At 39.8% G+C, this 22448-nt stretch overlaps 1 protein-coding gene across 4 annotated transcripts in view; it reads right to left on the reverse strand.

Annotated features, from left to right (window-relative positions):
• Positions 1-22448, reverse strand: part of LOC123519062 (dynein axonemal heavy chain 3-like) — a 386884-nt gene that overhangs the window by 335590 nt on the left and 28846 nt on the right. For all 4 annotated transcript variants that reach the window (XM_045280233.1, XM_045280235.1, XM_045280232.1 and 1 more), the window contains exon 2: positions 18277-18541. The gene's annotated coding sequence lies outside the window, so the exon portion shown is untranslated. The remainder of the gene's footprint in view (positions 1-18276; positions 18542-22448) is intronic.

Below are 22448 nucleotides of genomic sequence, written 5' to 3' on the forward strand. Positions count from 1 at the left end.
ATATATATATATATATATATATATATATATATATATATATATATATATATATATATATATATATATATATATATATATATATATATATATATATATATATATATATATATATATATATATATATATATATATATATATATATATATATATATAATATTTAGATCAGCATAGAACTACGCAAAGCAAGGAATGAAATGTAGGGCGAGTGGACTGAGGCTGCGGAAATGCGGAGGAAGGAGTAAACTTTGAATGAGACAGGTGTAAATATTTGGACAGGTGGTGCGGGTGTCGGATTTACCACCAGGTGAGCTAATTCAGGAGCAAACAACTGTGAGGGGGGGGTCGGATACTGGCCAGACGTGAGTGTGTGTGTGTGTGTGTGTGTGTGTGTGTGTGTGTGTGTGTGTGTGTGTGTGTGTGTGTGTGTGTGTGTGTGTGTGTGTGTGTGTGTGTGTGTGTGTGTGTGTGTGTGTGTGTGAAGTTTTTCAGGTGTGCATTCTAAAGTAGGAAGTATTTAATGATTGAAATAACATATTCTCTTCGCTGTGCGTAAATTTGAAGATTAGTTGAAAGAATAATGAATCTCTTTTGATGAGAGTTGATTTACATTTTTAGAAATATATTGAAAAGCAAACGCAACGAAGAGAACCAACACTTTTAATAGGCGATACGTATGGTAAATATTCATACAAATTATTTGAAAAATGCTTTCAATTATTACAATAAACTATTGTCATCGAGCAATATGTTACATGAATTACGGGCGCATGAAAAATGAGATCCTTTTTACTTCGATGGATGGCATGCGATGCAGCGTCGGCCTTTTCATCTCGCTTTCCAATGTATTTTAATTGATCAAGTGCAAAATATTATGACAGTATTTAGTGGTCAGTGTATCACAGCGACCACACACATGCACCACGATGAAGCTGTTGTGTTCACGTCACGCTATTTTTATTAATAGTGTGTGTGTGTGTGTGTGTGTGTGTGTGTGTGTGTGTGTGTGTGTGTGTGTGTGTGTGTGTGTGTGTGTGTGTGTGTGTCACGTTGACCACCATCAAGATGTGTAGATCATTTTATTAGTAATGAGCCAACAAATATGTCGGCAATTATTGAGAATGTTTGTATTCATTCAAATTGATTTTGATGTATAACAAATAAAGATATAAATCTACTTTCTACAGTACACGATATTTACAACGAAAAGTATGTGTATCAACAAATTTTATAGAATAGAGTTTTAGGTTGCCCAGTCACGATCTTCCTGTCCAGACCGGCCACTGGAACCACAAAGGATTATTTCGCTGTTCAATCGAGTGAACACAGACTGACAAAAGACAGACAGGCAAGTAGTAAAGTGTGTCCTTCAACAGCTCACTTCAGAAATACCTATAAAGTCCATTCATTAGTTGACATATTTACTAATGATTTTCGTCATGAAAGTTTTAAAATGAAACCAAAATTATCAGATACATTTGAGATGGCTTAATATGGCTGTGTAGCCCAAACGTCAAAGAATGTATTCCTCTGCATCAGCTTGTGTTTCCCTACCACCTATTCTACACAATTGAGTGAGTAGATAATTTTTAGAGTTGTCTGCGTTGGTAGAATAAAATGCATTTAATTGGTAGTTTGTGGACTACAACATGTATAAATTATTATAAGCACCTTTGGAAATATTTCTGAAATTGTGAATGATTAATTGTATTTTTGTTTGTATATGTATTACATTGTGGTTACTGATTAATTAAGGAAAATGGTACAACAAGAAAATAAATGAATAAATATGGAAACACAGACCAATAAATGGATAGATTATGCCTCTATCTCTACGTGTTTCTCGTATCTAGTCCTTGCATTATCACATTCATTTATTTGTAATCTATCTCACACCTTAACTAACATGTCTCAGCAACCTCTCAAGATGTATGATGAGTAATTAGAGGACCAGCTCATCCATTTGTCGTCAAAGAATGAATTTATTTGCTTTCGTCAAAAAAATAAGACGAAAATTCAGGGAACGCTTTATTCTTTTCTTTTCTTCTTCTTCTTCTTCTTCTTCTTCTTCTTCTTCTTCTTCTTCTTCTTCTTCTTCTTCTTCTTCTTCTTCTTCTTCTTCTTCTTCTTCTTCTTCTTCTTCTTCTCCTTCTCCTTCTTCTTCTTTTTTTTCTTCTTCTTCTTCTTTCTTACTTGATGACTACTAGCCCATGATAATAAGCATAATAAATATTACCAAAACTTAGTAAGAGTAAGATATCAACAATTTACGAAAGTATTCAGCTTAGCGTGATTACTAATAATAGTAATACAGCAGTTCAGGGACGAAGATTGGAGGCACTTAATTATTTTTCTTTTCTTCTTTTTTTCAAGATGCATTTATGATTTAGTATATCAACAAGGGAGGCGGTGGCGAAGTGGATAAGATGGTGAGCATGGGATCTGGCAGACGTCCACGCGTAGGTTCGAATCCCACCACATACCGCTTTGAAGCTACGCCATTTGTCGAGTGGTTTAAAGTTACCTACATGTCACCATGATGCCCATGTTCTAGGTGGTTACACCAAAGATGCGCTTGGGCGGTGATGTGGGCCCTAAAATGGGTACCACTATAAATAAAATTGCCTGTGCCACTAGTTGGCGGAAGCTGAACAGCGCTTCCCACACATACTCTTCAAGTATGCCTACAGGCGCTATAGGCCATAACATAAAAAAAAACACGTTCTCTGTGTGTGTGTGTGTGTATGTGTGTTTGTTGCTATTTGTCTGTGTTTGCAAGGTAGATCAAAGAGCCTCCTGCTTCCAAATAATCCTTCATGTAACCTTGCTTGGGTCAGTATCGGTCACAGTGCTTGAAGTAAACACACACACACACACACACACACACACACACACAGAATATATTCCTTTGTCTGGAATAAGTGAACACTGATAAGGGCACCATTTTCCTTCACCTCTATTGTCCTGAACACAATGGTGAAGCCTCAACAAACTATTCTCAATACCACACGCCCTTGCTGTAAGCCACGAGAGGGGAACAAATAAATATCCCGCACAAATTATTCTGTACAATAAACAATCATATCACAGACTAAGGTGGATGTTTGTTTGTTTTTTTCGAGGTTCGTAGTTCAATAGGGATGACGAGACTAAATATGAAGTACTACACTTGAAAGGGAGCAAATTGAAAGAGAAAACTTAGATAAAAGAGTGAAGAAAAAGTCTGATAAAAACGCCAGCCATAATGAACACCCTGCTGATGAGCCCTGGGAAACGAGGCTGGACTGTGCTCAAGTTTACAAAGAGATAAAAAGCCGTAAGGAGAAAATTCGTTTCCTTCTCGAAAACCAAGGAAACTGGTTGCTTCTGAGGGAAACAGTGAGAACATTTCCTCCTCCTAATGAAGCCGACGTTACAGGGTCCTGATGAGCCACTTCACCTACTTCCCTCCTGTACGACCGGCTCTCCTTCAACAATAATGGTGAAGTAATTATAGAATGCATTACTATAATTGTGATAAGACGGATTCAACAGGTGCCACATTGTATCGTGCACTATTGTCGTTCAGAGGAAACGTGGTGGAAATATTAGTATAAAAAAGCACATCAATGACGGTAATAACAGACCAGTGTACGAGGTGCTGGAATTATCACATGACGTGAGGGAAGAATAAGAACATCTTAAGGCGTTCATTACTTTGAACTGCTTCTTATTGTGCTCACGGTCGCTGATGCGCTCAACGCAAATATATACAATAGAATTTTTTAGTCTTCCTTTCACTACAGTGCCAGTGGCTCAGATTTATGAGGAAGCCTTGTATTGCATTTGGGTGCAAACTAATTGTGTCAAATATTCTCGTGAATTTTACGTCTATGATTAGAAAATTTATGTGCTCGTTTATCAGAAATTTTATGAAAATAGTGAAGGTGCAGCAAAATTGCAAATATTAGTAATCAGCATTTCATTCTTATGATGATTTTTTTATTTTTCTCAGCATTAAACTTTCATAACGATATTTTTACTTTCTATTTTCTCCTACTCTTTTCCGGACAATGAGCGGTATCCTCAGTGTTGACGCCACGGTCCCCTCATTAACCAACGACAGAGGACCTTGCTGGAGGCGACACGGACCCAGGCTCTCATTGACCCGCCCGATGTGAGGATGCAAAGTAAAATAAAAATCAATATGACGCGGTGCCACTCACATGGAAGGTTCTTCATCTCCCTCACTCAATGGCGGACGAGGACGGGATCAGGAAGAAGGGACAAAGGAAAGGAAGGAATGAGAGAAGAAAAAATTGGATGGAGGGATGGAAAATAAGAGGCAAGGAAGAAACAGAAAATGAGAGACGGAATGAATGGATGAATGGAGGAAGGGTGAAAAGGAAGAAAGGAAAAAGAAAAGAGCAAATGACGGGAAATATGAAGGAAGAAAGGAGAGAATGAAGGCAGGAAGAGATCTAGTTTATATAAGAAGGATGAAAGATTCAGTAGAAGGAAAGAAGAATGAGTGAACGGATGGATGGATGAACGGAAGGAAGACAGCCAGCAAACAGGCAAACACAAGAAAGAAAATAATATTGGAAGTATGGAAATAAAAGAACGAAGCACATAAAAAGAAAAAGCATTGATAAAGTACTGAAAAACTATGCGAACAAACCAATCCAGAAAATAAACTTCAGTAAATAAAAAGATGAAATAACATACAACAATGATAATCCGACAAATATATAAACAATGAACGAAGCATAGTACCTAAGACAAGAAATGAGGCATTCAAAGTGAGTCAGGAAAGCAGTAGCCAGCCAGAGATGCCGGGGAGAATAGAGACGGTGATGAGGTATATCTTCATTAGCCACAAAGAAGGCGGACTCCTCTGCTACCCTATTGATCATTGCACGTATGTCACCATATTGATTACCACCGAGAGAGAGAGAGAGAGAGAGAGAGAGAGAGAGAGAGAGAGAGAGACCCATATTCTGAAAAATTCCCCCTTCTGCACCTTCACTATTTTCAAAGGGCTCTAGTTGAAGTGATACAGATTCTCAAAGAAGTTTCTGTAATTCTAGTGACAAGATTTCTGCATTATCAACAGGAAAAATACTCTTTAGAACTCGAGTAACCGTCTCTATGGGTTTTGAAAATGGTCGCGGTGAGAGAGGGAAGCGTTTTTTAATATATCGCAGAGAGACACACACACACACACACACACACACACACACACACACACACACACACACACACACACACACACACACACACACAGAGAGAGAGAGAGAGAGAGAGAGAGAGAGAGAGAGAGAGAGAGAGAGAGAGAGAGAGAGAGAGAGAGAGAGAGAGAGAGAGAGAGAATGCTGATAGATGAACCCTTTGATCCTGTGATCGGAAGAGATTTGTTTTTGTTGGAGGTCGAACACACACACACACACACACACACACACACACACACACACACACACACACACACACACACACACACACTGGGGCTAGGGTGAAGGGGTGAAGGGGTGAAGGGGAGCAACACGCAGGCATAACTGATGGGGATGAGGGTGGATCAAGGGTTGATGCAAGGGTTGCCACGTGAATATTAGTGTAGTAAATTTAGGTGTGAAAAGTATTAGAGATTTTATTTTTTCCACTTTATACTTTCTATTGGGCAAATATTTGTTTTCTTTTCACACGCTTTAATCTCCATGCATCATGCGTAAAAAAAGTGATAAAACACAGAGATGAGGATTTTATGGGTTTGCAGCGGGGAAAGTTTAAGCCACTAAGCACTAAAGACAATTGATGGTCTTCATTAAATTACTACCAATAGCCAGAAAATGGAAGAAATAATGTATTGTTCGTGAACTGATGAATCATTCACTTGGGCAGTAGTTTTATCCTCTGGAAAGAGGTAGCAATAGTGACCGATATTTGGTTAGGATTGTCACCTTTTACACACCTTACAATAGTACAGCGAGTCCACATCTCCTCGGGTTACATTCCGTGCGTACTTGCTGCTACATATTAACCCCTTCAGTACTGGAACGCATTTCTACCATGAGTTTTGGGTATAATCTGACGATTTTATTGACATTACGGAGGGTCTATGGAGGTCAGAAGATTAATGGCCAGTCTTTACTATATCACTCCCCCATATAAGTTTCGGAGCTGCATAAAATCACCAAATAGTTAGCAGAATGAATATGGAAACGCGTCATGGTACTGAAATGGTTAAGAGGATCGCTCACTGCCTCGCCCGAGACTCGATAGCGGCTCTTCTCCGATGTAACGTCGGTTATAAACTCACGTCGAGGAAAAAACGAAGAAAAGATATGATACTCTCCTCAAGTCCTGGTAAATGGAACTGATGCCGCAATATTGAATGTGTTAGTGAATAAACGGCAAGGTAGGACGGCAGGATGCACTCGAGTGTAAGGCTAGTATTTTCAACCACTTGTGTGCTACACCCCTATTATTTCACTAGCCTTTATTAAGTTTACACGAGTTTTTAAGCTGTTTTTATGGTTGTAGAGCCAGATTGATAAGATTTCTACATAGTTAACTGAAGAAACACTTCTGAAAACCCTGCGAATCACCTGTATGACCTTGGATAATAGTCGTGGTAAGAGAGCAGTTTCTGAATACGGACCTATGGCTCAAGAGGGAGGCAAGCAGATAAGCGCGAGTGGTGTGGGACGGACGAGGCAAGGCGGGGAATACATCAAAACAAATGTGGAATTTTTTCTATATTCCAGGCAATGATTTTTTTTTAATGTAACATAAACTGTGTTCGGTGATAAGGGTTAGTGGTTTCTTTACTCCCTCGTGGTGGTTCTATGAGTTGTCTCTTTTTTATCGTTATTCTTCTGGTCTTGGCACCACTCACCCTCATCCACACTTTTATGTCTGCCCCAGTTTTCATCTTTTTTTCATCTTTTTGCTCGGGATTTTTAGATGTTCTGATAGCCAGTTTTTCTTTTTTCTTCTTCGTTATTCGTTATTGCAATCATTCATAGCTTGTGTTTTTCAGTTTACATTTTTCCTAACATTTTTTTCATTGTTTTTTTTTTCATTTGAATGACAGCAATGTCTATTTTTTCTTATTTGCGTAGCTTATTGTCGTAGTGAAAAACTATTTACTTGCCTGTGTTGTCTTGTGACTGTATCATATTATTACTATTATTATTATTATTATTATTATTATTATTATTATTATTATTATTATTATCATTATTATCATTACTAGTAGTAGTAGTAGTAGTAGTAGTAGTAGTAGTAGTAGTAGTAGTAGTAGTAACAGTAGTAGTAGTCTCATTATCATTACTTCTAATATCATTAAACAATTGTGTCATGGATTTATTTATTTATAACTATTTTACGCTCGGGTTTCAGAGTACAGTGGTTCATAATTCACTGATTTGTTATCCCTTTCACTTCATTTACTCTTAACAAATTCGTCTCACTATTTGCCTGCCAACGTTTTTCCTTTATTTTTTTTTTTCTTATCTAGAGTTGTTTTGCACAGTTTATATGTAAATTAGCATGCTTATTTCTTGTCAAAGTGGTTCGTAGCTTACTTGTTTACTTCCCTCCAGCCATTTGTCCAATACATCCGTTCTGTAACTTACCTCACTTTTAAGCAACACGTGAGTCTGCTTTCACATATATGAACTCAAAAATTTGCATTCGCTGGCTATCATTCTCTTTTCACTTTTCTCTCTCTCTCTCTCTCTTCTAACATTTCAGGTTCCCGTTTTATTTTTTCCTTATTTTTTGGAAGAGGATTTTATTTTTTTTTTTTATATATATTTGTCTGTTTCTTCTTTCATCGGTTTTATCTGCCTGGGATTTTTTTCCTTTCCCTATCTGCATGTTTGCCTGCGTGTGTGTGGCACTCTCTCTCTCTCTCTCTCTCTCTCTCTCTCTCTCTCTCTCTCTCTCTCTCTCTCTCTCTCTGTGTGTGTGTGTGTGTGTGTGTGTGTGTGTGTGTGTGTGTGTGTGTGTGTGTGTATGTGTGTGTGCGTGTGCGTGTGTGTTACTTGTGACGTACGTATCCATCTATAGAGGTTTGCGTTCATATGTCAAATATATCCACTGACAGTGTTTGTCTGTCTGTGTGTCTGTCTGTCTGTTCGTCTTTTTATCTGTCAGCCTGCCTGCCCCTCTCTCTATCTGTCTGCTCGCGTATCCGCCTGTCACTTTATTCATCTATTATTTAGTCAGACTGTCCTTTAGCCTACCTATCTCTTGCGTCCTTAACCCCCTTTCTCTCTCTCTCTCTCTCTCTCTCTCTCTCTCTCTCTCTCTCTCTCTCTCTCTCTCTCTCTCTCTCTCTCTCTCTCTCTCTCTCTCTCTCTCTCTCTCTCTCTCTCTCTCTCTCTCTCTCTCTCTCTCTCTCTCTCATCCCTAATTAAATGCTGCTGCTAGCTTAGTAGGAATGGTCGGCATACTGGAAATTGTTGCTCATGGATCGGTATGATTTGAGGCCCGAAGTTTCAATCTATTGACAGTCGGCGTGGAGGCGGAGGATGGCTGCAGGCAGTGAGTCAGCTAGGCACGCTGTACACAATGCCCAAAGGGAATTAATTGGCGTGTTCTATCTACATTGCACAGAAGCTCCACAAAGAAGAGAGGACGTTATGATATCAATTTCCTTTTGAGGTTCATTCTCCAGACAAATATTTATAGACGCCTCATTGTGAGAATAGCACGTCTACGAGGATTCCATAAATAACCACAATTACTCTTCAAGTGTTACTCGCAGCTTTTTCTCCGGCTTATAAAGCGGCCATGGAGAGGCATATGCACATGCCTCGCCTCACAGGCAGTGGGCATGTAAGGACTCCTGAGACCTACCAGGCAACGGAGAAGAAATGCTTTATTTGTATTTCAGTTATCGCATTCCAATACATTTGAATTGAATATTTATGTGTATCCGCATTCATGTTCGAACAACTGCTATCATAAGTCAAAGTATTCTCATTCGAATACAAAGAAAAATCATTCACATCATTTGACGAATAATCCTAAATCTATCATCAGAAATAAGGGCCTTTCGTTGCAGTCATAGCTTCCACGTTGGACGCGTGTAGCACATCACTACGTCTGCATGATGACTGCAACTGACATTTGTCAATGAACGACTACTGGGAGACAAAAGGTCATTGAACATTGTCCGATGTATCCTCTATTGCTTAGTTGTCCTCTATATACTACAAGTAGAAAGCTGTGGTGTCTCACGGACTACATTACCAAGAAAAGGGATGAAATAACGACTGAGCAGAATATTGTCTCTATATTTCTTGAGGATTTATTTATTTAATTTGCTATAAATGAAACACCATCCACGTCACCATCTATGGATTACAAACATTTCACAGGACAAAAAAACAGAAACATACCACATTTCAAGCATTTCAATGTCAACAGCAACACATTTACAAAACCATCACAATCACTTTCACCATAAAAGGTGCATCGCATCTACCGTATAATATCACCACCACCGCCAGAACCACCACCACCACCACTCTCAAGAGCAATTCTGCCACAGTAACCTTTTAATCATCAGTATCCTTATGATAGAAAGTAAATGAATGATTAAATAGTACTGGCACAGGCGACCGTATGATCTTGCCCCACACACCGATCACTGTAGTAATAAGCAGAGTATAACCGGAAGAAAAATAGAACTGCCTGCAACTTATTGGGGAAATGAAGACAAAGTATGACATTAACCTTGTTGGTTAAACCGTGCGTGGCTGCGGCAGAACTGAGCAGCGAGTCATTTGCGTGTTTTACGGTGTAATTAAAGTGATTTGCCGCATCAAGGTCTTCACCCACTCACGTTATATATTCGTGCGTTAGGTGCCGGCAGGCGCGCCAGTGTGATTCTATCTTCAATGAAATAAATCATGATTGAATGACTCGCTGCATATTGATATGCAATATAAAATATAAATGAATTAATGTTATCATGCATGCTGCAGTGTTTTCCATCATACAAACTTAATAATGCAAATATTTTTTTCACAACCGTATACTGAAATAACAAAAATTATCGTAATTTGATACACATTAAAATATGCATGACTTCACATTATATATATATATATATATATATATATATATATATATATATATATATATATATATATATATATATATATATATATATATATATATATATATATATATATATATATATATATATATATATATATATATATATATATATATATATATATATATATATATATATATATATATATATATATATATATATATATATAGAGAGAGAGAGAGAGAGAGAGAGAGAGAGAGAGAGAGAGAGAGAGAGAGAGAGAGAGAGAGAGAGAGAGAGAGAGAGAGAGAGAGAGAGAGAGAGAGAGAGAGAGAGAGAGAGAGAGCGAAAACATCAATGTTTGGCAGTATAAACAGCATGCTACTATTGTTTCATATAGTAAATGATAAAAGAGAGCATCTTTATCAACACAGCCTGGGGCTAACACTGGCACAGGCCGATAAAACACAAACAGGGCATATAGACAATAAAATAAACGTGAAAAAAAATATATATATGACCGACTGTTACAATTGCTCTCAACACACATAGATATAAACACATTTGCTGAACAGACAACAAGGATATTCATCTTTGCTATTTATGTAAATAAGATCAAAATACGCGCGCTCAGATGTACAAGCTACAAGTCAGCCACTATAACAATATCAAAGCAAAATATTGCTTTCTCTCAAATAGACAAACATTATAATGTCTTGTAGGAATATTTAAAAAGAACGCACACTCGTTTTGGTACCGAGAGAACACTTGGTAGAGAAACTGAAGCATCACTCAACAAGGTACCCGTGGTAACAACACAATTCATTCTAGCATAGACAATGTCTCGATAGGCGATCTGCGCTCCTTTCCTTGATTTTACCTGCTTATTGGCATCTGATTATCTAAAGAATACTTCAGGTATTAGCTGAAGGGTTTTACAACTAGGTCACCGGACACTGGCAGTACGAGAAATTCTTTAGGGGTGAGACGGCTCACTTTATGACAGTGGATGGAGAATGGTGTGCGGTGGTTCATTGCTCACGGCAACCCGTGTGTGGCACTGCAAGGTTGCATTGTCACTGCTTTCACACCCATGAGAGTCGGGTAAACCCTTAATTGGGAAGAAAGGGTTCGTCCTGGTACTAAATGCCTTCCCTCCTCCCACAGCCTCGCTGCAGAAGACCACCTTAATTTTCTCACCCTTATTCTGTCCACCTCTCTATTGCAAGAGTGAACCAGTATCTCGATCATTCATCCTGCTTGCTTCTGTATTCCCATCTTCTTATGACTTGAACTCTTTCAAGAGGGAGGTTTCAAGATAATTACCCATGGCGTTTGTTAGAGAATAAGTTCCCTCAGTGGGCCTTTTTCTGTATTGCATTTTCGTTGACCGTGCCGGCACACTTTCTACACCCTCCGCCCAGCCACCCACGCACCCACCCACCCACCCACACACACACACACACACACACACACACACACACACACTTACGAATTTTCCTCCCCAGCGGTGTGCATGTAACAACCTTAGCAGGGAGCCGACATGACCCCTTGGCACCAACCCTGACTTGTCGCCAACATTAGACTATAAGTTTGTTAATCCCTTAACTGTCCTTAACTCTGCCTCTCCAGGTCACCACACACATCACATCCACTAAAGTTTGAACATCTCGGTTGCAGATAAGTCTACCTAAGCGCTCAAGTGTAAATGTAGATGCAGTGTCAGTCATATATGCATGATAAATATATACTGTATAAGTAATACGCACTTAGGTGTAGGTGTACGTATATATATATATATATATATATATATATATATATATATATATATATATATATATATATATATATATATATATATATATATATATATATATATATATATATATCCGATATATATATCCGATCTAAACAGAAAAAGGGTGTACAGAAAAGTTCAGGGTAAGGCGCTGCACCTTTATCATATATGTAGATTAGCTTTCGTTTTGCATAATATTCCTCACTTCATCATCATTCACTGGGGTAACGTCCAATAAAAATATATTCACGAGGAAAATAACCATGCAAAAATGTCCTATTTTCCGCAGAATATTAAATGGGTTCCCAAAACTATTACAAAGACCAATTAAGTTGAGGACGACAAAGGGATACGAGGAGGAGGAGGAGGAGGAGGAGGAGGAGGAAGACAATGACAAGGATTATGAGGAAGACGAGATGTAGGACGATGACGGTCGAGGAAGCAAGCGAAAGAGGGAGGAGGAGGAGGAGGAGGAGGAGGAGGAGGAGGAGGAGAGTAAGGGAGTTTAGGAGGAGAGGAATAAGAAGGTATGAGGAGGAAGCAGCAGCGACAAGATTGGAGAGAGGGATCAGAACCTTCTTAATCTGGCCTCTATTATCCCTGACACCAATCATCGACTTTCGAGACAGTCTGTAATCCCTTCCACACTGCCTCTCTGCAACCTTGACCTCCACGCTGACGATCCAAGGGAAGGTGTAGGAATGTTACACCAGACACTTGCACTTCCAGTATGCACGAATTATTGTAGCATGAACCAATCTTAACGCCTCTGAACATATAATGGCGACAAGACTGAACAAAGACAAGAAAGAACACATTTTTTGATGCCAGAGGTGCTTTCAATTACAAGCCACTTTAAACACCCTTTCCCACGCATTCCTCTTAATCACCCCTTTGTTCATCCGACCTCCCTAGTGTCCGATGCCACCTTTGTTGTTGCTGTTGCTGCCGCTGCGAGGGACTGAGGTGAATAGTAACTTTAGTCATTATCTATAAATATTTATCTAACTCTTTACGTATTTATCTACCCACATAATATATCATCTACTTATCAATTTACTTCTTATCCATCTGTTTATCTATTCCTTATCTATCTATCTATTCATCTATCTACCTATCTATCTGAACACTATCTATCAACATATTTTCCTAAAAAACTAATTCTTACCTATTTAAAACATGCAAAATGTACACTCAATCGGCCATTAATCTGTATGCACGCATGTGTGTGTGTATTTACCTAGTTGTATTTACCTAGTTGTAGTTTTACAGGGCCTGGGCTTTATGCTCGTTTGGCCCCGTCTCCATATCTACACTTATCCAATCTTACTAAGATGTGTGTGTGTGTGTGTGTGTGTGTGTGTGTGTGTGTGTGTGTGTGTGTGTGTGTGTGTGTGTGTGTGTGTGTGTGTGTGTGTGTGTGTGTGTGTGTGTGTGTGTGTGTGTGTGTGTGTGTGTGTGTGTGTGTGTGTGTGTGTGTGTGTGTGTGTGAGAGAGAGAGAGAGAGAGAGAGAGAGAGAGAGAGAGAGAGAGAGAGAGAGAGAGAGAGAGAGAGAACATTTTCATTCCTGGCATCCCTAATCTGAGTCATCGCTTCTTCGTGGGCGGAGTGGTTAGGGGAGGAATAGTCACCGCCACTGCTGCTTTGCCCCTGCGACGCTTGCTATAACGAAGACAGGTCTTATTACCATTAAGACTAACACATGAACGAGAGGAAGGTGTGGCAAGGAAAGGGAGAAATCACAGTATTGGGTTAATGACGGAACACGAGAATTACGATGTTATCTCCTTGTGTCTCAATGTTTCCCTTTCTCGCGTTTGCTTTACCGTGTGTGTGTGTGTGTGTGTGTGTGTGTGTGTGTGTGTGTGTGTGTGTGTGCAAGACGTATCCCATTACACTCTTCTGCCAGAGGATCCTATTAGCTTCATTAGAAGACCGTACGGGGGTGGGAGAACGCCTCTCCTGGCACATACTATACTGCTGTACCACACTGCGTCAGCCGAAGCCGCCAACGCACCACTGTTATCCTTCACTCGATCTCTCTGGAGCCTCAGGACACCCATGCCATCCACCGCCACGGCCCTCCCACCTAACGCTTTCGTTCTCCAGGCAACATTGAGCCATGAGAGAGAGAGAGAGAGAGAGAGAGAGAGAGAGAGAGAGAGAGAGAGAGAGAGAGAGCAGATAGTGACGTAAGAATTGGTGATTATTAACGCAACATGTGGAGAAGGGAATAAGGCGAGGATGCATCGATTCGATAATAAGAGGAATGTTTTATAGGCAAACCTGGAGACCCTTGGGCGCTTGTGAGGCAGCAGGGAGGGAAGCAAGGCCGTAGGGGAATGACTAGTTAACCAAAAAGCGAAGCAAGTGAATAGCGCAACGTCATTACACACACACAGACACCACAGTCACCACTGCCTGTTGCGTGACGGAGAAATATAATAAATCTTCGACTCAGACAATGATAACTCAACAAATTAAAGGCGATACAATCAGAAAATTGTACTGATTACGGCAAATTGCCCTGCTCAGTCTACACATGTGCTGGTGTAAAGCTACTGTGCACTGAGCTCGATGTTCAGGGGAAGAAGACATAGAGAGAGAGAGAGAGAGAGAGAGAGAGAGAGAGAGAGAGAGAGAGAGAGAGAGAGAGAGAGAGAGAGAGAGAGAAGGGAATGGGTAACTTGTTAGGCCATCCAGTTTAGAAGAGGAGAATTTAAGGTTACATTATGGATTCAGTGTTAAGAATGTGTGTGTGTGTGTGTGTGTGTGTGTGTGTGTGTGTGTGTGTGTGTGTGTGTGTGTGTGTGTGTGTGTGTGTGTGTGTGTGTGTGTGTAAGGAGTTACTCACTATTCACTGTTTTACCGCTCCACACTTTGATTATTATTCTATTGATTTTCTAAGTTATCCATGATTTTACTCCACATCATCATTTCCAAGGAACGCCTTAACAACCCCGCATGTATACCGTGTGTGTGTGTGTGTGTGTGTGTGTGTGTGTGTGTGTGTGTGTGTGTGTGTGTGTGTGTGTGTGTGTGTGTGTGTGTGTGTGTGTGTGTGTGTGTGTGTGTGTGTGTGTGTGTGTGTGTGTGTGTGTGTGTGTGTGTGTGTGTGTGTGTGTGTGTGTGTGTGTGTTTTGTTATTGAAATATCATTGCTGTGGTGAGGAAAAAAGCCACAAATCTGCCAAAAAAGAAAGCCCGTTACAGAAACAATGGTATGGCATGTTATTGACTGCTCGAGTTTATAGGTGGGCTTTCTTTGTTCTATTTTCTTTATCTATCTTTTCTTTTCGTTCGATTTTCTCTTCTATGCTTTTTATGTTCATTTTTTTTTTTTTTTCGTGCACGGTTTTCTACACACTATTTGTTTTTTACATATTGTGTTTTCTTTGTCTTTTTTTTCTTTTTACGTCACTTTCCCTGTGTCAGATCTTCCTTTTCCTGCGCCGTTTACCGCACCGCATACTATGAGTTGTCGATAAACACAATACAGACGAGAGAAAACTAATTACTAGCATCGTTACCACCGCCAACAGAGGCTCACAAGGCCACACAAGCAATCGTAACCGGCGATATAATTTAATAGTTCGATGTATCTTTTTATCAGATCTATTATTTTTTTTTTTTTCAAGCGTTTCATTGTCGATTTAAACTTTTGTTCCCAGCTTCGCAGTTGCATTAGCGGTCGAGCGTATTGTTTATGACTATTCAGAGCCAATTTTTTCGTCTTTTTTTCTACTGCCCAGTTTATGTGGACGTTGCGGAAGTTTTTTCTTTTCTTTTTTTCTAAATTTTCATTAATATTACACATGAATCATGCTCTTTATATCCACAAATGTAATGAAACAAAGAATCTTACGAGCACCTCTAGGACTGTAGTTATTATAATCGCCGCCGCCAAGCAGATCATTACCAGCACTGTCACTCTGTCATTACTATACCACCACCACTCCCACGCTCATTTTCTGAAACACTTCCGCGCAGCACCTTTATTATTTTCAAAGGCTCTAGTTGAAGTGGCACTGGTTTTTAAAGATGCTTCTGTAATTCTAGTGAAATGTTAACAAGTTTCTGCATTATCAACAGGAAAAATGCTCTTTAGAACTCTGCTAATCGTCTCTGTGGTCTTTGAAAATGGTCGCGGTGAGAGAGGGAAGTGTTTCCGAATATAGCGCTCAGACACCTGCATCGCTTCCACGACCGAAGGAAACAAAGAAAAACAACTAACAGAAGCAGTAATAACAACAGCATTAGCAGCATTAATAAAAGTAACACAACAAAAACTGTTTTCAACACAAACCAAAACAAATATCAACATTTCTACTAACGCCACGACCGTCACTGCTACCAGCGCCACCATAAATCAGCACCATCAACACCATCACCATCAATAATAACACTCTTTCCACCACCACTATTACCAGGAACCACCACCAAGAACTAAAACAATACTTTTTTTTTCTTTCTGAGCGTCGTTAGTGAATGACAGAACTTGCTTTAACAGGAAGAATGAATGACTCGAGCACTGCTTCACAGGGATGTTGCGATAGCCTTCCATTGCATCCCACCTTTACAAAACCTACAAGATCTACATTATAACACTACGCATCGCAAGGAACTACAGCGCAAAACATAACTACATCTACGCACAAATATTTTTTTTACACATTATTGAAAGATTGGATCGAGTTATGACTAACATTCAAAAGTTACGGGAAATAACTACACAGGTAGATAAAACAATGGAATGAAAGGTAAATAAGTGCACAAATAAAAGAGAAAGCGTCCGCAGTGCACAGTGATAAATATAAGAAAATAAAATAAGTATTTTTACAAGGTGAGAGCAATAACAACCCAGTGTGGAGAGGCACTATTCATACCACCACAATGAATAAGTGACCAGCAGCCGCTCACACCAGGTCTGGGCGGCGCTGTACTAGCATCAGATGGAAGATTGTTTAAGGATTGATAAATGTTGACATAAATAAATAAGGCGCGTGTTTCCAAATACATTCACAGAACATTAAAGCAGGACAAGATCAAATCAACTATTTCAATCTCTTTTTATGTTTATATAAATGAATCAATTTTAGAACAAAGTAGAAATACCATATTCTTATCCTTACAATTATTTTTAGTATCAAGTAGTAGTAGTAGTAGTAGCAGCAGCAGCAGCAGCAGTAGCAGTAGTAGTAGTAGTAGTAGTAGTAGTAGTAGTAGTAGTAGTAGTAGTAGTAGTAGTAGTAGTAGTAGCAGTAGTAGTAGTAGTAGTAGTAGTAGTAGTAGTAGTAGTAGTAGTAGTAGTAGTAGTAGTAGTAGTAGTAGTAGTAGTATTGAGTCTACGATTGTGGTGATAGTAAAACCTGGCACAGAAAAGGAAAATTAACATCTGCAAAAGCAATTCCAGAGAGAAGCATGAGCCGACCGCACAACACAACACAACACAACACAGCGCCCGTTTGAAAATTTGTGGTTCTGTTCTCGTAAATGCAAACCTAAACTGATCACTGTATGGATCTAAATACCACGCCATCAGTTTGGCATTACTGTGGAAATTAAGAGAAGATTTTTGTGGTAGTACGTAGTATATTCTCTCTCTCTCTCTCTCTCTCTCTCTCTCTCTCTCTCTCTCTCTCTCTCTCTCTCTCTTTAAAGATCACAATGTAGGGCAGGTTTAGGTTTTTGAAGAAGAAATACTCATACAAAATCAGACCATAAGATTGCCTAGAAAACATTTGCTCATAAATTAGTTCATGCATAAGACAAGTTTTCTCAAACAAGACATGTGAAATCCGTAGAAGTGACTGCACAATGGGCTAGCACCGACATTATGACAGATATTTTAGTTACCCCTTCAGCGTTGCAGGTTTTTTGTCGTCATCTCGGTCTTGAAGGAGAGACTTATCTAAATTAATTTTGTTAAAATAACAAAATAGTATCATGAATTAACTAACTACTACCTTTCACCACTTATATAATACATTCCTTAAAGAAATCCATAGCTTTAATAAACAAATTTGTGTGTTGTACTTTACTGTAATAGTGCCAACCTTCATTCATAAGTATTACAGAAACAGCGATACGACAAAAAAAACTTTATATATTTAGATACATTCGCATTACTATTTGATCTCTTTCTCTCTCTCTCTCTTTAAAAAAAATAAAATTCTATAAGTAAGGCCTAAAGTCACGAGTGCCTTGCATCAACCTGTTTTCACAGGATGTGGTTGATCAGAAACTTTTTTTTTTTTATCTCTTTTGGAAGTTACTAATAGTCACAATTAACTTTCGCATATTTGTCACAATAATAACAGAACTATTAAAGAAATAAGTGCAAGAACTCCACTGTGTTAGCCTGGGAATTATTTTGTATATCCTCATTCGCCTGTGATAATATATAGTGTATCAAGCAAGCAGTACTCACATCTCGTCCCTTCGCGGATCATTCCTCATGGTGGCGGCAGGACATGTATGCCAGGGCCCCGCCAGGCCAACATAAGGGACTCTTTAGCATTCCACACAGCCATTGTTCTTTCTTCCACTGACATTACACATGCCGTCCATCCCTTCCATTCTCATCGGCCGGGCGTGTCCTGAAGCTACACTTGTGACGAGTCTGACGCAGCACTCGTCACACTCGTTACATAAAAGTGACGTATCTCGATTGACTGTCCCTCTCCTTAGTGTTCCTGTGGGAAAGAAATGAGAACATCATAAAGAGTATATATACACATAACAGTGACATGATAGTCCGCAACGTTTTCAGACTTGCCATTGTGTAATTTGTAAGGAAAGAGGCAGACAGATAGCATTTTCTATAAAAAAGAGAATATATATATATATATATATATATATATATATATATATATATATATATATATATATATATATATATATATATATATATATATATATATATATATATATATATATATATATATATATATATATATATATATATATATATATATATATGTGTGTGTGTGTGTGTGTGTGTGTGTGTGTGTGTGTGTGTGTAGAAAGTTATTCGCAGTTTGGATAAAGTATGAGAACATTTTGCCCACTTTGAGTTGCAAAAAACAAAAGTAAATAATAAATCCGTCTTCAATCACTTTATCAGATTGTTTCATATGTTTCATATTAACATGTGCACGTTAATTTTTATAGTGCTACGTATCTACACAATAATGGCCATAAAAGCAAGTCGTGGGTTCCTCCTTCTCTGGGACTTCAACACAAGACGACCCTGACGGCACCACCTCACCTTCACCCGCGCGACCTTCGCCCACACACGCCCGCCGGCAGGTTTGGCAATCAGGGGGCGTAGCTGTGACGCGTGCACGGGATCGCTCTCATATATCACACTATACAGCATTTGTTTTAATGTATGCAAGGTTTTCATCACCCTAACGCCTCTGCAGAAACAACACGTGTTCGACATACTTAAGGAGAAAATGTTTTGTTCTGATGTACAAGCTCACGCTCCCTCCCACACCATTTATAGATTTATAGCAGCTAGTTTATCACCGAGTGTTTACTTCTGTTTTTTTGTTCCTACATAGTCCTTACTGCCAGAGAAGCAACGCTCTCACTGCCAGCCATCAACAAAAGAACATTCTTTTCTTTATTTGCGAGCTCAAGGTGAAGGGCAAACTGTTAATTTTGACAGGCATTGGTAGCTCTTTTTTTCTTTTTAATCACGTTGATATTTCACCACAATCATTTAAATAGTAACTCAGCAATACAAGACATTAAAGATTGTTTCAAATTACACTATTCTGTATGCAACTGACACAGAACACAAAAACTTGCCTCCAATTCCACAACTCTATTCATTATCATCCTTTCATACTTAAAAAGTTTGTATTTACGTGTCTTTTACTTCAACAGTGCAGAGGATTTTGTTCTCACAATGGAAATATGAGCGACTGGAGTACAGTGATCACAAGGGTCCTTCACTTCATATACAAGGAGCAGCGAGCAATGCTACTGAAGGTGAGAGACTAGCGGTATAGATCGGGGAATCAGCAGCATGAGCTCACCAACAGTTACCCGTCACTCGTGATTCCCTTGTTTATTGACTCACCACCAGCAGCGGCTGTGTCGTGACGCCTTCCTGCTATACCCTCCTCCACCCTTAACGCTTCGTCCTTGCTCTCACAAACAAAACATTGCCCAGTTTTCCTTAAAGTATATTTGGAAGGAATTAAGGAAACGTATGTCTGGGAAAGTAGCAAAAAGCGAAAGAGCGTGACTGTGGGGAACTGTCAAGGCTTCGAGCAAGGATAAAGTCTTAAATCAGGAAGAAAAGAAAGATCAGAGATAAGAAAAAGGGAGACGGGAAGTAAGGAAGGAGGAAGTGAGAGAAGCAAGAAGCAGCTGAGAGGAGCGAAAGGAAGAGGAAGATGAGAGGGAACTGACCTCTTGTGTCTGGGCTTGAGAGGCGTGGGTCACGGTCAAACTTCCCTCAGTAACGTTCACTCATTCCTTACTACTTCCTGTTTCATTATCGTCTTAGTTCAACTTCCAGATATCCATCATCTCGTTCATGGGTTACGCGGTTCCCCTCTGGCCCGCTGCTCAATAACGCTCTCATGCCTGAGTCATAAGAACCGTTCAGGAAGCACAGCTCTTCAGTACCAACAGACTTTACGAGATATATAATTCTTTCCACGTGCCACAACCAAGAAAGCTTAAGGATCTGCTCAAGGTGAGGGAGAATGAGTCATCCTGGTTTGGTACACGATGTGGCAGGGGGAGGTGGGTGGGGCAGGCAGCATTATGCATCACGTCTTGTCTGAGTCTAGAAGTTCATAAATAAAATATTAAACTTCTCATAGCAAGAACGCACGGAAGCATGGCACTTTATATGGTGACAGAATATATTGTATGTTGAACTCATAGTGTAGTTCATACACACAGCAGCAACACCCTTACACAACATGAAACAGCTGAGCCGTGGATTCCCTTTACCCTTGTTAGGGTGAGCGCCACCCCACACGTGACCGCCTTGCAGCCGCTCCCAGCCCGTGGCTGCTGGTAGCTCGAGGCTGTTTTCGTAAGCTGGCAGGAGGGAGGTGGAAGACATCACCAGAACTTGGGGTGCAACGCCACCAGGATGTAAGGAGGCGCCACAAAGGACGTGGGGAAGAAGGGGGGGATAGAAAGCAGCAACTTTATAACCAATCCAGACAGTCTGAACACGAGTCTTGTGGTAAGAACTTCAAAACATCATGCAGAAAAAAAAAAAACTCGTGCGGTCATTCACTACTCAGACAGAGCAAAGGCTGGTGTGAGCCGGACATAACAGGACCTCACACCAATCAAGAAGACGTGACAGCCACCCGCCACCATTGAGCAATCGTGACGTCCTGCACCACGCTGCCTGTGAAGACACCAGATGACCATCACGGAAAGGAAAATATCTTCCTTCCGGAGTGGTTAGATGGTGTGCATACTTGATTAAGAGCGCGCGCGCACACACCCATACACACACACACACACACACACACACACACACACACACACACACACACACACACACATGATACATCCGCCATGTGTTTTAGGATTATGTTCAAAAGGGGCGTAGTGTGGCAAGCTGAACTGGATGGTGCAAGGTGGTGGTGGAGGTTACATGCACTTTTCATAACCAGGAAAAAAGATGTAATATTTGTGCATAAATGTGTGATAACAAAAAAAATAACAAACAAATAAATGAATAAATAAATAAAGTAAATAAAACCCTTATTGTTCTAATTTTAACAGTAGTTGATACATAAACTCACTGCCGAGACTAGCATGCTATTTAATTATATTGTTGCAGTTTATAAAGAGTAAGAAACACAACGACGCGACTGTGGTGCTGAATATGAATAAAAACGAAGCGAAATGAGTTTGAAATAGCGCGTCAAGTCAGGTGCATGAGAGATGAGACAAGGACAAAAGGCCTGGAGCAGCTCCTTCCTTTTTGACCACACATCCCGCACCTTTCCCTTCTCCCCTTCTCTGCCAGGTAGAGGCCGAGACCAAGAGGTCGAGAAGATCAAACAAGCATTAAACAGGATTTATTTTTTCCCCGCTCTTTCTTATATTTCTCCGCACAGTTTTCCGCCTTGCAGTGTGGTGAGAGATACCGGTGTATGCTTGCATGCCTGTGTGTGTGTGTGTGTGTGTGTGTGTGTGTGTGTGTGTGTGTGTGTGTGTGTGTGTGTGTGTGTGTGTGTGTGTGTGTGTGTGTGTGTGTGTGTGTGTGTGTGTGTGTGTGTGTGTGTGTGTGTTCAGTTGCTGGTCCATCTCCTAAACATATAACTCAATGTCACATTATTTTCTGCACACCTGTTATTTCGAGTCCCGTCTATCCAATTAAGCCAGCATTATATCACCCTAACGTTATCTGACCGACTGATCTTTCAAGTGTTAAAATCAATAGGTGTTTGTTACATTCCGCGCGATAGTCATCTTGAACTGAGATCTACAATGGTTTTCAGTGGCTGATGGAATGAGCGAGCGAGCAAACACGATAGATGATAATGGGAGAGGTGTCAGTCCACAAACGACCCCGCTCTATTTTGTATGCAGCCCACGCCTCGCCGA

This window comes from Portunus trituberculatus, chromosome 44 (assembly GCF_017591435.1).
Source record: "Portunus trituberculatus isolate SZX2019 chromosome 44, ASM1759143v1, whole genome shotgun sequence".
NCBI lineage: Eukaryota > Metazoa > Arthropoda > Malacostraca > Decapoda > Portunidae > Portunus > Portunus trituberculatus.